This window comes from Myotis nattereri, assembly GCF_964212035.1.
Source record: "Myotis nattereri genome assembly, chromosome: 11".
Taxonomy (NCBI): domain Eukaryota; kingdom Metazoa; phylum Chordata; class Mammalia; order Chiroptera; family Vespertilionidae; genus Myotis; species Myotis nattereri.
Window position 1 is genome coordinate 22,103,801 of NC_138086.1, and position 11,874 is coordinate 22,115,674.

Genomic DNA, 11,874 nt, shown 5'->3' on the forward strand with positions numbered 1-11,874 from the left:
GCGAGGAAAGTTAATTACAGTCTATGATTAGAATTTTTAATGGTATCCAGCTCTAATACACAATATATCCAATTCTATAACCAGAACACACCTGCCAGCCAGCTAGCTGGTGCTTGTGCTGGCTGGTCAGGGCTGCCTGCGACCGGACAGTGCCTCCTTAGACATGACAGTACTTGCCTCTGTGACTCACCTGTAACCTGGCTGCATTTGTGCCCACTCACCCCCTCCCCAAGATGGAGACTGTCCTTTAGAGTCCTTAAACAAAGTGTAAAAATCCATAGAAAGAATACCTGCAACTATAATAATATTGAGAACATCTGTTTATTAAAAGACACCATACAGAAAGTTACAAAGTAGGAGAAGATATTCACAGTATTCAAAATACACACAACAGATAAAGGCCAGATAAAGGATTCCTACAGATGAATAACATTATAAATAATCCGATAGAAGAATGGCCAAAATATAGGAGCAAGCATGTTACATAAGAGGAAACAGGTATATCTGATAAACATACGAAGAAATGATTATTGATAGAGGACATATAAATCAAGACCATGATGAGATTGCCATTTTATGCTCCTTTAATTTACAAAAGTAAAAAATGTGGGAGAGGGTGTGGATGATAGCGCTCATATATGCATTGTTGGTGAGCATGCGAATTAGTAGAAGCACTATGGAAAACAGTTTGGCATTACCTTCCAGAGTCCATACCTTATGATCCAGTTATTCTATCCCAGGCACCGCCCCCCCCACCCCATTCTTGCACATATATGACAGGAACACACATGGGAATGTTCATAGCAACACTGTTCCTAATAGCAACAACCCCAAAATGACTCAAAAGTCCACCAGTGGGAGAATGGGTGAATAAAGTATGGTATTTTCACATACTGAAATATTACACAACAGTCAAAATTTAGTGTGATTTTCTTTCTAGAAAGTTCCAAAGAACTGAAAAATGTGTGTCTATACATACTTTTAAGGAAGGTATACAGAATTTGATAAAACAGCATAAGGAGGGAAGCAAGGTGTAGGAAAAGCGCCCAGAGCCCCTTTTCCCGGTCAAGTGCACTGATCCCTAGTTGCTATGAGTGTTGGCTGCCAACAGCTCAAGGCTCTTCCCTCCTCCGGAGAATGGCCCTTAGCCAACTGGGGCTGCCTCACCCAGGAGGCTGCGCACCTGCTTTCCCTGTATCACCTCCCCACAGGGCAGCCAATGACTGACTGACTTGGAGCTAAAAGAGCTAGTCTTTTGCCTCAAGGTGGGTCAATGCTGTAGGGCAACGTGTGCTCCCACGCCCTGAATCCAGTCTCCAGCTGTTTCTACACACTTGCCCGGCTTTTTCCCTGCACCACCCTGCTTCCCAAGCTCCCCTTCTTCTGAGCACTCCTTCAGTAAGTCACCTAAGTAAGAATCCCATCATCCCAGGCTCTGCTTCTAGGGCAGGGGTGGGCAAACTTTTTGACTTGAGGGCCACAATGGGTTCTTAAACTGGACCGGAGGGGCCGGAACAAAAGCATGGATGGAGTGTTTGTGTGAACTAATATAAATTCAAAGTAAACATCATTACATAAAAGGGTACGGTCTTTTTTTCTTTTAGTTTTATTCATTTCAAACGGGCCGGATCCGGCCCGCGGGCCGTAGTTTGCCCATGGCTGTTCTAGGGGAATGTTTCTTAAGACAGTAAGAAACAAAGAACCTGGGATTCTGAATATGATGACCCCAGATGAGGATAGGCAGGGGGATGAGATGGAGGTCAGGGCCCTATGGTTAGATGAAGGACCCTAGATTTTGTTTCAGGTTCTGTTTTTTAAAACCCCTAGTTAAGCAGCAAAATAAGTAGCCAAAGAGGGCTATACAGGGATCACCGATGAGCGTGCCATGAACCAAGGATTATGATTAATCTATTTCTATGGACCGGAAATCCAATTTTAAGGAAGTTTATAAAAATGCAGATTTTCACACAAAAGGGTGTTATTATTCAACATGCCCTTATTGAGTGTCTAGTGTGTGCCAAGAACAATTTTAGATGCTGGCAATGCAATGGTAAAAAAAAAAAAAAAAGACAAAATTTCTTCTTGCATGGAATTTTATTGAAGTTGGAGAGACAGGAAATACTCAAATAGACAAATTTAAAAATTTAATTTGGGTAATGAGAGCTGCTTTAAATAAAAAGAAAAGTGGCAGCTGAAAGGAGAGTGCTGGGTGGTGGTCGGGCCTCTAGCCTGGGAAAGTTAGAGAAGTTGGCGTTTGGACTTACATTATAATATTATTCTGAACTTTCTTCTTCATATTCTTCTTATACTCCCCCTAACCACACGAGAAAGGTGGGCTAGATGTTATTATCCACACTATATTGGTGGAACATTTAAAGAGCAATACATTTCTTGCCCAAGACAAAAAATATGTTCTATTTTCTAAGCGAAAGCCCCACTGAAAAAGAGAAAACCTGAGCCATACACCTTCATGAGCATGACTTAAATTTCTGAAATACATTTAAGTTCAAGAGGCTTTGTATGAAATCAGCCTCTATGGAATTTCCCACTATTAAGAGCACAGTGAGCAGTGATGATTGAAAAGAGCATTTTGAGTTCTTTTTTGTAGTCCTGGGGAGGGGGGTTGCTGAGCCGTCTCCAGCCCTTACACTCAAAAGAAGACCTTTGTGAAGTAGCAGACAGGGTGAAGGATACGGTCCATGGCTATGGATGGGATCGGGTGTTGTCCATGTGCTGCCACTTAAAAAGGGAGCCATTCATTGAACTGTCAGCCTCCTGGAAGGCAGACCACATCCACTTCTGTCTTCTGGGTTACAGATGGTGAGGAGAGGGAAGCAGCCCAACTCCTTTACTTAGCCATGTGAGCTTGGACTATAATGTAACCTTTGGGAGCCCCAGGTTCCATATATATAAAATATTATATTATATTTTGTTAATGCTTACCTGAGGATATTTTTTTCCCATTGATTTTTAGAGAGAGTGAAGGAGAGTGAGGAGGGGGAGAGAGAGAAACATTGATGTGAGAGAGACACATCAATTGATTGTCTCCCACACGTGTGCAACCCGGGGGCCAGGGATAGAGCCTGCAATTGAGGTACATGCCCTTAACCGGGAATTGAACCTGAGACCCTTTGGTCCTTGGTCTGACACTCTAACCACTGAGAAAAACTGGCTTCGGCTGGTTCCTCATTTTTAAAATGAGAATAATGACGTTATTTACAATGGCTTATCAGTAAGCTACTCTGCTCAGCACCATACCTGGCAGTAAAAGCACTGTGTTTGCCGGAGTTCTTATTCTCACCAAATGGTGGAAATTCATTTATGGATTAGGTCATTGGCATTTCCCCTAATTGGAAGACTTTTTTTTTTTTTTTAACTTTTCATGAGACCTAATGTCAAAGATCTCAACAGTTCACAGAAAATCAGGAGTTGGATTTAAAATTATTTTTAGTATTTGGGTTTGGAATATTGGGGTTCTTTCTCTGGAAGCTTTCCCACGTTAAGTAGAAATGGATGCCTGAAACCCTCACAGGTCCAACTTCCAAGCACAACAGTGTCAGGCATGTGGGGTCATCTTTGATTTTTACAGGTGGTGGGAAGGCCCTGCTGTAAGTCTGTTTTGGGTGAACGTGAGGGTATGTTCCAGCTCTGGAATGTCCTATGTAGATAACATTCCTTTTGTATCCCTGTATTAAGACCAACTATGAAGAATCACTTTTATCATCATCCTCCTTATCTTTCTGTTTGATGAATTCTGGAATTTCGCCAAACCAGACAGCTTGTAAAAGAAATTCTTTCTGCCATTTGTACTGAGCCTTAAATCATGAACGCCAGCTGTTTCTGATATTTGAAGTAAAGCTCCAGGTGTACTGGGGGCATCCCGAGAGCACAGGCAGAGTTTTTCTCCCCTAGAATACACCCAGAATTGTGGTGCAGCTGGGCAATTTGCTCCTTTAATGCAGAAAGTGAATCTCATCATTTGCTGTATTTCCTACAAGGCCAGGCTCAGCAGCTAGTAAATATTTGTTGATTCGATTTGCTGCAGGGCAGCAAATTAACAGTTGCATAAGCCATACACTCAACAAGTTAGGGCAGCAGGAAAAGAGTACTTTTTTCCAACAAATATTATCAGGGGATTTCTGGAAAACAGATGGGCCCGTATGTCCCTCAATTCTAAGAGAGACAGAGCATAAATTAAACCTTCAGAGATAAGGAAGACTTGATATTTGTTAAATTGCTTGCATTTTTGTAATGATTTATAGTCTGAAAATGCTTTTATAGATAATGGATAATTAAATTATCACAACCACCCGGTGATATATGCGCGGCTGGTATTTGTATCCCTATTGAGCTGACGAGGAACCGAAGTCGTAAAGAGAAGGAACACGCCAGCCCACGTGCACATGGATGGGAACGGTGAAGGGAGGTCTCAAGGCCGCTCTACAGAATGTTGGTGAGAAAGCAAAGAGGCCACCATTTGGGACGTGAATGCCTTTAAAACGCGCCAGTTCCTCTGGGTTTGCAGCCCTGCATTGTTTGCCTGGCTTCTGAAACCTCCAAGCTTCCAGTTTTCATTGATGAGAGGGAGATTAGGCAGGAAACAGCAGCCAGGTCACCCTCTGGCTGCCAGCGCTGGCTGATGTCCACTGCCAACGGAGAGAGAGGCGTCGTGTGATTCTGATGGGCCCAACCCCTCCTGGTCTGTGCTGGAGATGGTCACCCAGGGATAATTTGGGAGAGTGTTTTAATTATTTCGAAACATTTAAAATGGACTAAAGGCACTGTTTCTATCCTTTGGGGACCGTATGCCCTTTCATGGGGATTAGATAACCCACAGAACCACAAACCCCCACCGTTAACTATTAGCCTCTGGGAACCTTGGATGACAAAATGTCCACTTCTCTCAACAAACAAATAGATATATTCTGTTTGCGTATTTAAACAGCTTGGCCTAACCTTAGAAAACCATTAACCCAGGGTTTGAGTTTGTAATTCCCTCAAGGGCAAAGCCAAGGTTTTGTTTATTTTGCATCCCAGCACTGAAGCACATTATGATGCATCATGATGGTGCAGCAGGCAGGCCCTGATTGAATAGCTGCAGTGGCGCCCCTTCATACCTGATCCCAAAGGAGCCCGGTGTCTTCTTTCCACTGAGCTAACTGGCCGAGGCAGTCTCCCTCCTCGGCTCCCAGTACCTTGCCCTGGCATTGTTCTTTTCCAATGGACGTGAGAAGCACAGAGGTCAGGGAAAGCAATGACCTTCTGCTCCAGTGTCAGCAAATCTGGATGAGAAAGTTCAAGATGCAAGGCCCTTTGATGACCTATCTCATCAGTGAGAGGTATTTCTAAAATGCTTCCAGATGCAGCTGGTGGTGGACAGGTATTAACTTGTTTAGGAGGCATGTCAAAGAAGGCATCGGATCTTCCTCCCCCATCTCTCCCCCTAAGGACATCAAGAGGATTAATATTTAACAGGCACGTTTCTCAATGTCCTCCAGGCTCCCTGGTGCCTGGCGGGAGGTCTAGGAGCCTTCCCAATGACTCTGGAAAACAAATACAGGACTTGTGGAGCCAGAAAGATATTCATTCAAACTGGAAAGTGGACAAATCGCTACGCTGGGGAAGATCTGGCAATGAACAGCACCGGCCCTGGAAGAGGGTGCTCCTCTCCAACTCGTGCCAGGGCTGCAGCATGGTGGAGGCTATAGGCGCCAACTCTGCAGTCTCACAAGCCAACGTATCATGACCTTTGGGAATTATGCCAGGTCCAGAGATGACTTCCGCTAGTTCCAATAGAAGGAGAGAGAAATCATAACAAGTTGAAGGATGTTTTCCTGAGTTGCTCAAATTCGATAGAGCTTTTGTTCCAGCAATACAGTATCAGGATTTTACTTTTTTTTTTTTTTAAATAATATATATATATATATATTTTAATTTATTTCAGAGAGGAAAGGAGAGGAGAGAGAGATAGAAACATCAATGATGAGAGAATCATTGATTGGCTGCCCCCTGCAAGCCCCCTACTGGGGATCGAGCCCTCAACCTGCGCATGTGCCCTTGACCAGAATCAAACCTGGGACTCTTCAGTCTGCAGGCTGACGCTCTAGCCACTGAGCCAAAATGGCTAGGGCAGGATTTTACTTCCCTGACACTTGGATCCAAATTTGTGGACACTCCTCCAACTGCTACTATCATCAATATTTGAGCCAGAGTAAAGTTGTTGCTTAGGACTTAATGGCCCTGAGTTCCAAGACTGTTCTTCAACACCATGAAGTGTCTCTCACATTTCTCATGATCTCAAAACCCAGGGTCCCAGGAAAGGATGGGCTACACTCTTATCCCAAGAACCGTCTTTCAGAGTCAGGCTGCCTTCTCCTTTCATACATGATAAATGCCTGAACATGTATGTGTAGAAAGCCTGAAGGGCGAAGTCTAGCAGTGGACACAGATTATAAAGAGAAGTATATTCCCAGTGAGCAAAACCGCTCTACTTAAAGTTGAATGAAAACATCAGGTTATACCAGGGAGCTTGTCAGAAACAGAATCTCTGGCCTCGCTCTAGCCAGCGGCCGCCAACCTTTTGGACCTCATGGACCACCGGTAGGCGACCGCTATTTTAAACCCACGGAATCAGAGTCTGTGTTGAACACGATTCCCAGGTAATTCACATGCTCATCAAAGTTTGTGAAGCAATGAGCTAAACTATATATATTACTAATTACACTCTACCTCATTATCTTTAAGACAGGTTCTCTACCCTGGCTATACATTGGAATCACCTGGGGACTTTTGCAAACTAGTGATGCTTGATTTCCATCCCAGATCAATTAAAACAGAATCTTTGGACATTGGTTTTGTAAAGATCTGCTCAGGTGATGCTAATGGAGAGCGAAGGCTGAGGACCATTGTTTTAAACCTAATTTCTAGTGCTTTCTCTCTCCCTTCCTCCCCTCCCCCGCCCCCCCATGATTTATACATCAGCTGGAGACAAGACTCCATAGACCTCTTACTTACATTTCTGCACAACCAGATTACTCTAGATTATCTTTTCAAGAATGTTAGAACAACAAACAGCCTGAGCAGACAGAGATAATGTTTCCCTCTTGCATGAAGGGCAGATTTGCTTACTGCCCAGTATAATAAATATAATCGTTACATTCAAACTGCAGAAAAGTAAAGACAGAAAATCTTGAAAGAATCCGGAGGTGGGGAAAGACCACCTTACCTATGGAAAAAACAAGAATAAGAATTATAGAGGACTTCTTGTTGAAACCATGCAAGCAGGAAGAGAGTGGAGTGAAATTTTAAAGAACTGGAAGGAAAAAACCACCAACCTGGAATTCTTATCCAGTGAGATTATTCTTCAAGAGTAAAGGAGAAAAACTTTCTCAGATGAACAAAAACTGAGGGTATTTATCACCAGCAGTAAAAAAAAGTTCTTTAGAGAGTAGGAAAATGATATAGGTCAGAAATGTGTTTCTATGTAAAGAAAGGGAAGAAGAAGAAATTGCTCTAAAAGATAACTTTAAAGTAACAATGTATTATATTATTATAGCTTATAAATAAATGAAATATATTTCAAGCAATGTCAGAAGGGATAGGCAGAAAGAATTGGAAATACTCTGGTATAAAATTACATGTGAAGTAGTATAGTGTTATTTGAAGGTGGACATAGTTAAAAATGTTCATGGCAAACTCTCGGGCAATTACTAAAATAATTTTTTAAAAGTTATACTTGATATTCCAGTAGAGAAGATAAAATATAATTGTAGGAAATATTCAAATAAAACCAGAGAAGTCAGGAAAAGAGGAGCAACCAAAGAAATAATGAACAAGTATAATAAATACAAAACAATTACAAACATAGTAGATATTACTCCAAGAATATCAGTGATACATTTAAATGTGAATGCTCTAAATCAGTGGTTCTCAACCGTCTGGCCCTTTACATACAGTTCCTCATGTTGTGACCCCCAACCATAAAATTATTTTCGTTGCTACTTCATAACTGTAATTTTGTTACTGTTATGAATCGTAATGTAAATATCTGATATGCAGGACGGTCTTAGGCGACCCCTGTGAAAGGGTCATTCGACCCCCAAAGGGGTTTTGACCCACAGGTTGAGAACCGCTGCTCTAAATACACAAGAGTAAGACAGAGATTGTCAGAACAGATAAAGAAACAAGAGCCAACTGTTAAGTTGTTTACAAGAAACCCAGTTTAAATATAAAGATTCAGATATGTTAAAAGAGAAGGGATAGAGAAAGCTATTCCATGCTAACACTAATCAAAAATAAAATTGTAGTAGCTAGCTTAATTTTAGACAAAACAGAAGAAAAATGATTAGGGAGAAAGAGGACCATTATATAATAATGAGGGATTTTATTCTCCAAGAAGATGTAACAATTCTTAACATGTAGACACTTAACAACACAGTGTCACAATACACAAGGAAAAAAATGACAGAAATGCAAGGAGAAATAGATAAATCTACTACCTGGCTGGAGACTTTAACACCTTTCTTCCAGTAACTTATAGGTCAAGCAGTCAGAAAATCAGTAAGAATATAGTTGACCTGAACAGCGCCATCAATCAACTTGATCTAATTGACATTTATGGAACACTCCATCCAATGACAGTAGGAATACATGTTTTTCTCAAGCTCTCATGGACCTTTCACTAAGAAAGACCACATTCTGGGCCGTAAAAACAAACAAACACAAAAAACAAATTTAAAAGGATGGAAATCATAAAAGGTTTCAGGTTCCCTGCACTCAGCATTCCTCTCCTATAAGTTAACCTACGGCCTGTGCAGGTGCTGTCTGGCCTTCTCTGTGGACAATGGGGCTCAAAGAACTGGCACCAACGCCATGAGGAATAAAGTCCTTCGTCTGTGACCCGGGAGTTTTGTGTCTTCTGCTGGCATCCATGACACTGTAGCAAGCTGGTTTGTTAGCTTGAAGTCAGGGTAACATCTCGGACCTTTCGGAGTTCTTCACAACATCTTTTATAGTTTTATTCTTCTCCAGACTAGATCAATACCTAGTTACCTGGATTAATCCAATGAATGTCCAAGTGAGGCTATTGGCTTCCAGAATGTTTATTGCCAGCTCTACCTCAGTTGCATCAACTTTATCTCACTTGTTTAATCATGGGCACGAGTAATTTCAGTTTTCCATATTTACAAAGTGTGGGGGAAATGCACAAACATCGCTGCTTAGGTGGAATCAAGTAAGGCCAAAAGCTTTCACTTTTGCACAAAGTCTGCTGTTGTACGGAGACTGAGTTCAGCACGCACAGGCAGTGTGACTGTGTGACTGATGCACGCCAAGGAGGACCTGGGGTAAACATGGATCCAGCAAGGCATAGTCTCAAAGTTCTTACCCCGAAGGCCTGCCCTGGGGGAGGATGGTTCTGAGTCTATGTGACAGAAGGAGCAGCAAAGTTTTCAAATCCCAAGGAGACATCAGCGTCCTCAGGCAGAACCTTGCTCATAGCAGCGCTCAAGTAGCTTTTTTTTTTATGTTTCTCATAATACATTGTTTTCAAGGTTGGTAACATTCTCCAATAGCTGTCAACATTGGTTTAAATAAATTTTAATTTAAGAAGTCAGATGTTGTTACCCAACACTGTTTAAGAGAAGAGGCACCAGTATAGACAAAGGCACGATGGCGTACAGCTTTCCAAAACCAATCAGTGGCAGATCATGAGGCCAGCATTCTTCACATTTTTTCATACTGCACCCCTACAATGAGAAAATTTAGCATGTCACACCTGACACATGTGATTATACATTTATAAATTCTGTATAAATATCATTGTGCTCATATTGGCTATTTTATAAAACACAAACAAAAATGGAAATATAAAAGGATGAGATAAAAATAGATAGCAGCAGTCTTAAGAATTTCTTCCTTTATCCCTAATAGGAGTGAACGCCTCCTTCCCTGCACTGAGCATTCTGGAGATCTCGGGATTTGATTGAAGCGTGCTTCTAACCGGTCTCTGCCTTACCTTGAGCTCTCTAGTAGATTCTAATAGTTTCATTCACCTGCCTCTTCAACTAGACAGGGGTAGGCAAACTACAGCCTACAGACCAAATCTAGTCTCCACCTATTTTTGTACAGCCTGAAAGCTAAGAATGATTTTTCTATTTCTCCCTGTAAGAAAGACTATTCGCTGAGAATGCTTGCTCTATCTTACCTTATGCGCCCCCAAAGCCTAAACTAGTTACTGTTTGGCCCTTTCCAGAAAGAATTTGCTGGCCCCTGGGTCACCTTTGTGTCTGGGTCACCTTTGCCTCTCCTCCAATAGGGGTTCACAGGAGCCTCCCAGAGCTGGGCAGGTGGCTCTCCCATCCACGGGGCTGGCCCTGGCTGCAGCTACATCATTTAGCCTATAGCAGGGGTGGGCAACCCCTGGCACGTGTGCCAAACATGGCACGCCAGTAACTTTTGCTGGCACGCGAAACCCTCTCTTATAATCTTCCATTTACAATTGTGAATCTTTGTTCTCAGTGATGAATTTTGTTAAGTCTCATAATAGGAGAGCCTGATGGATGAAAGTAGTAGCTCGTGCATCTCTCTGAAGGTCACGAAATATAAACCTTATGTAAAATCTCTGTCATCAGTGAAGCAGCAGCAAAAGTCCCACTGATAATATCAAACGGAGTCATAAAGTTTTCTGTCGGACTACCAGTGTTCATGTATACATTAAAAAATAAATGTATTTTTCATCATCATATACTGTGTTTTTGTCGCTCGAATGAATTTTATTACTTCTTCAAGGTTCTTCACATACGTACACCTTAAGAGATAGCAAGTAGGCGTAACAAGTTCTCAAAAAATTAGGGTTGGCACGCAGAAGAATTTTGAGTCAGAGATTTTGCTGGTTTTGGCACGCACTCACAAAAAGGTTGCCCACCCTTGGCCTATAGGCACCCTCCCTTCAAAGAGTAGGAAGTGGCCTCTTTGGTGGTGGCTACCAACCCTTTGCCTCTTGGACTGTGGTTGGGACACTTCACCGAGTGGTGGTCCTCGGTAGCCAGATCCTTCGCCACAGGGTAGTGAGAGCTATAGGCTGAGGGCCAGGGCATGTCACCGGGCAAACCCTCTTCTCCTCAGAGCCTGGGTGGAGGTGGGCTGGAGCTGGGGCTCCCTTAGGAGGTGGCTAGACCAGTGGGTCGGGGGGTGGTGTATTGCAATTGGAAGGAGGCCGGTTGGGTGCCCAGGAGGAGGTAGCCATGTGGCAGAGGCTGGCCTAACAGCCTGTCATCAATGGCTGCGACTAGGCTTGGGATTGGACACCTGTCCATGGGAAGGGGAGGCAAGACCCTGGTGTTGGAGGACTGCACTTACAGACGACACTACGTGAGCGCTCTGGCTGTGGGTGGTGAGAGTGAGGTCCCAGAACTAAAAATGAGGAGAGGACAGAGCAAAGGTTCAGGAGCTCTGAGCTGACGGAGGCAGAGCTGGTGAAGCAGACAAGGGGGAAGGCCTAGGAAGCAAGGATTTGGTCCCTAAGCCTTAGGCAGTCATTCAAATGAGGGGTCAATCACTAAGTAGGTCCGGGGCAGTGCCCTGGGCTGTACGCAGGGTTTATGGGGCCACACGGGTGAATATAACATAGTCCCAGGCCCTGAGGAGTTTATTTCATGTCAGACTGATGCTTGTGCAGACTTAAAATCTATATAATGTGTGCTGCTACGTAGAGGGAGGCACCAAATGTGATTAGTTGAGATGTGGCTAGTAGAGCTTCTTGCGGGGGTGGGGGTCAAGGGGAGGCTTTTGAATGACGATTTTAAATGATGAAGAACACCTAAAACTCTAGTCCAGAGCATCATTAGCCCACCTTCGGTTTTCATTACTTTATTT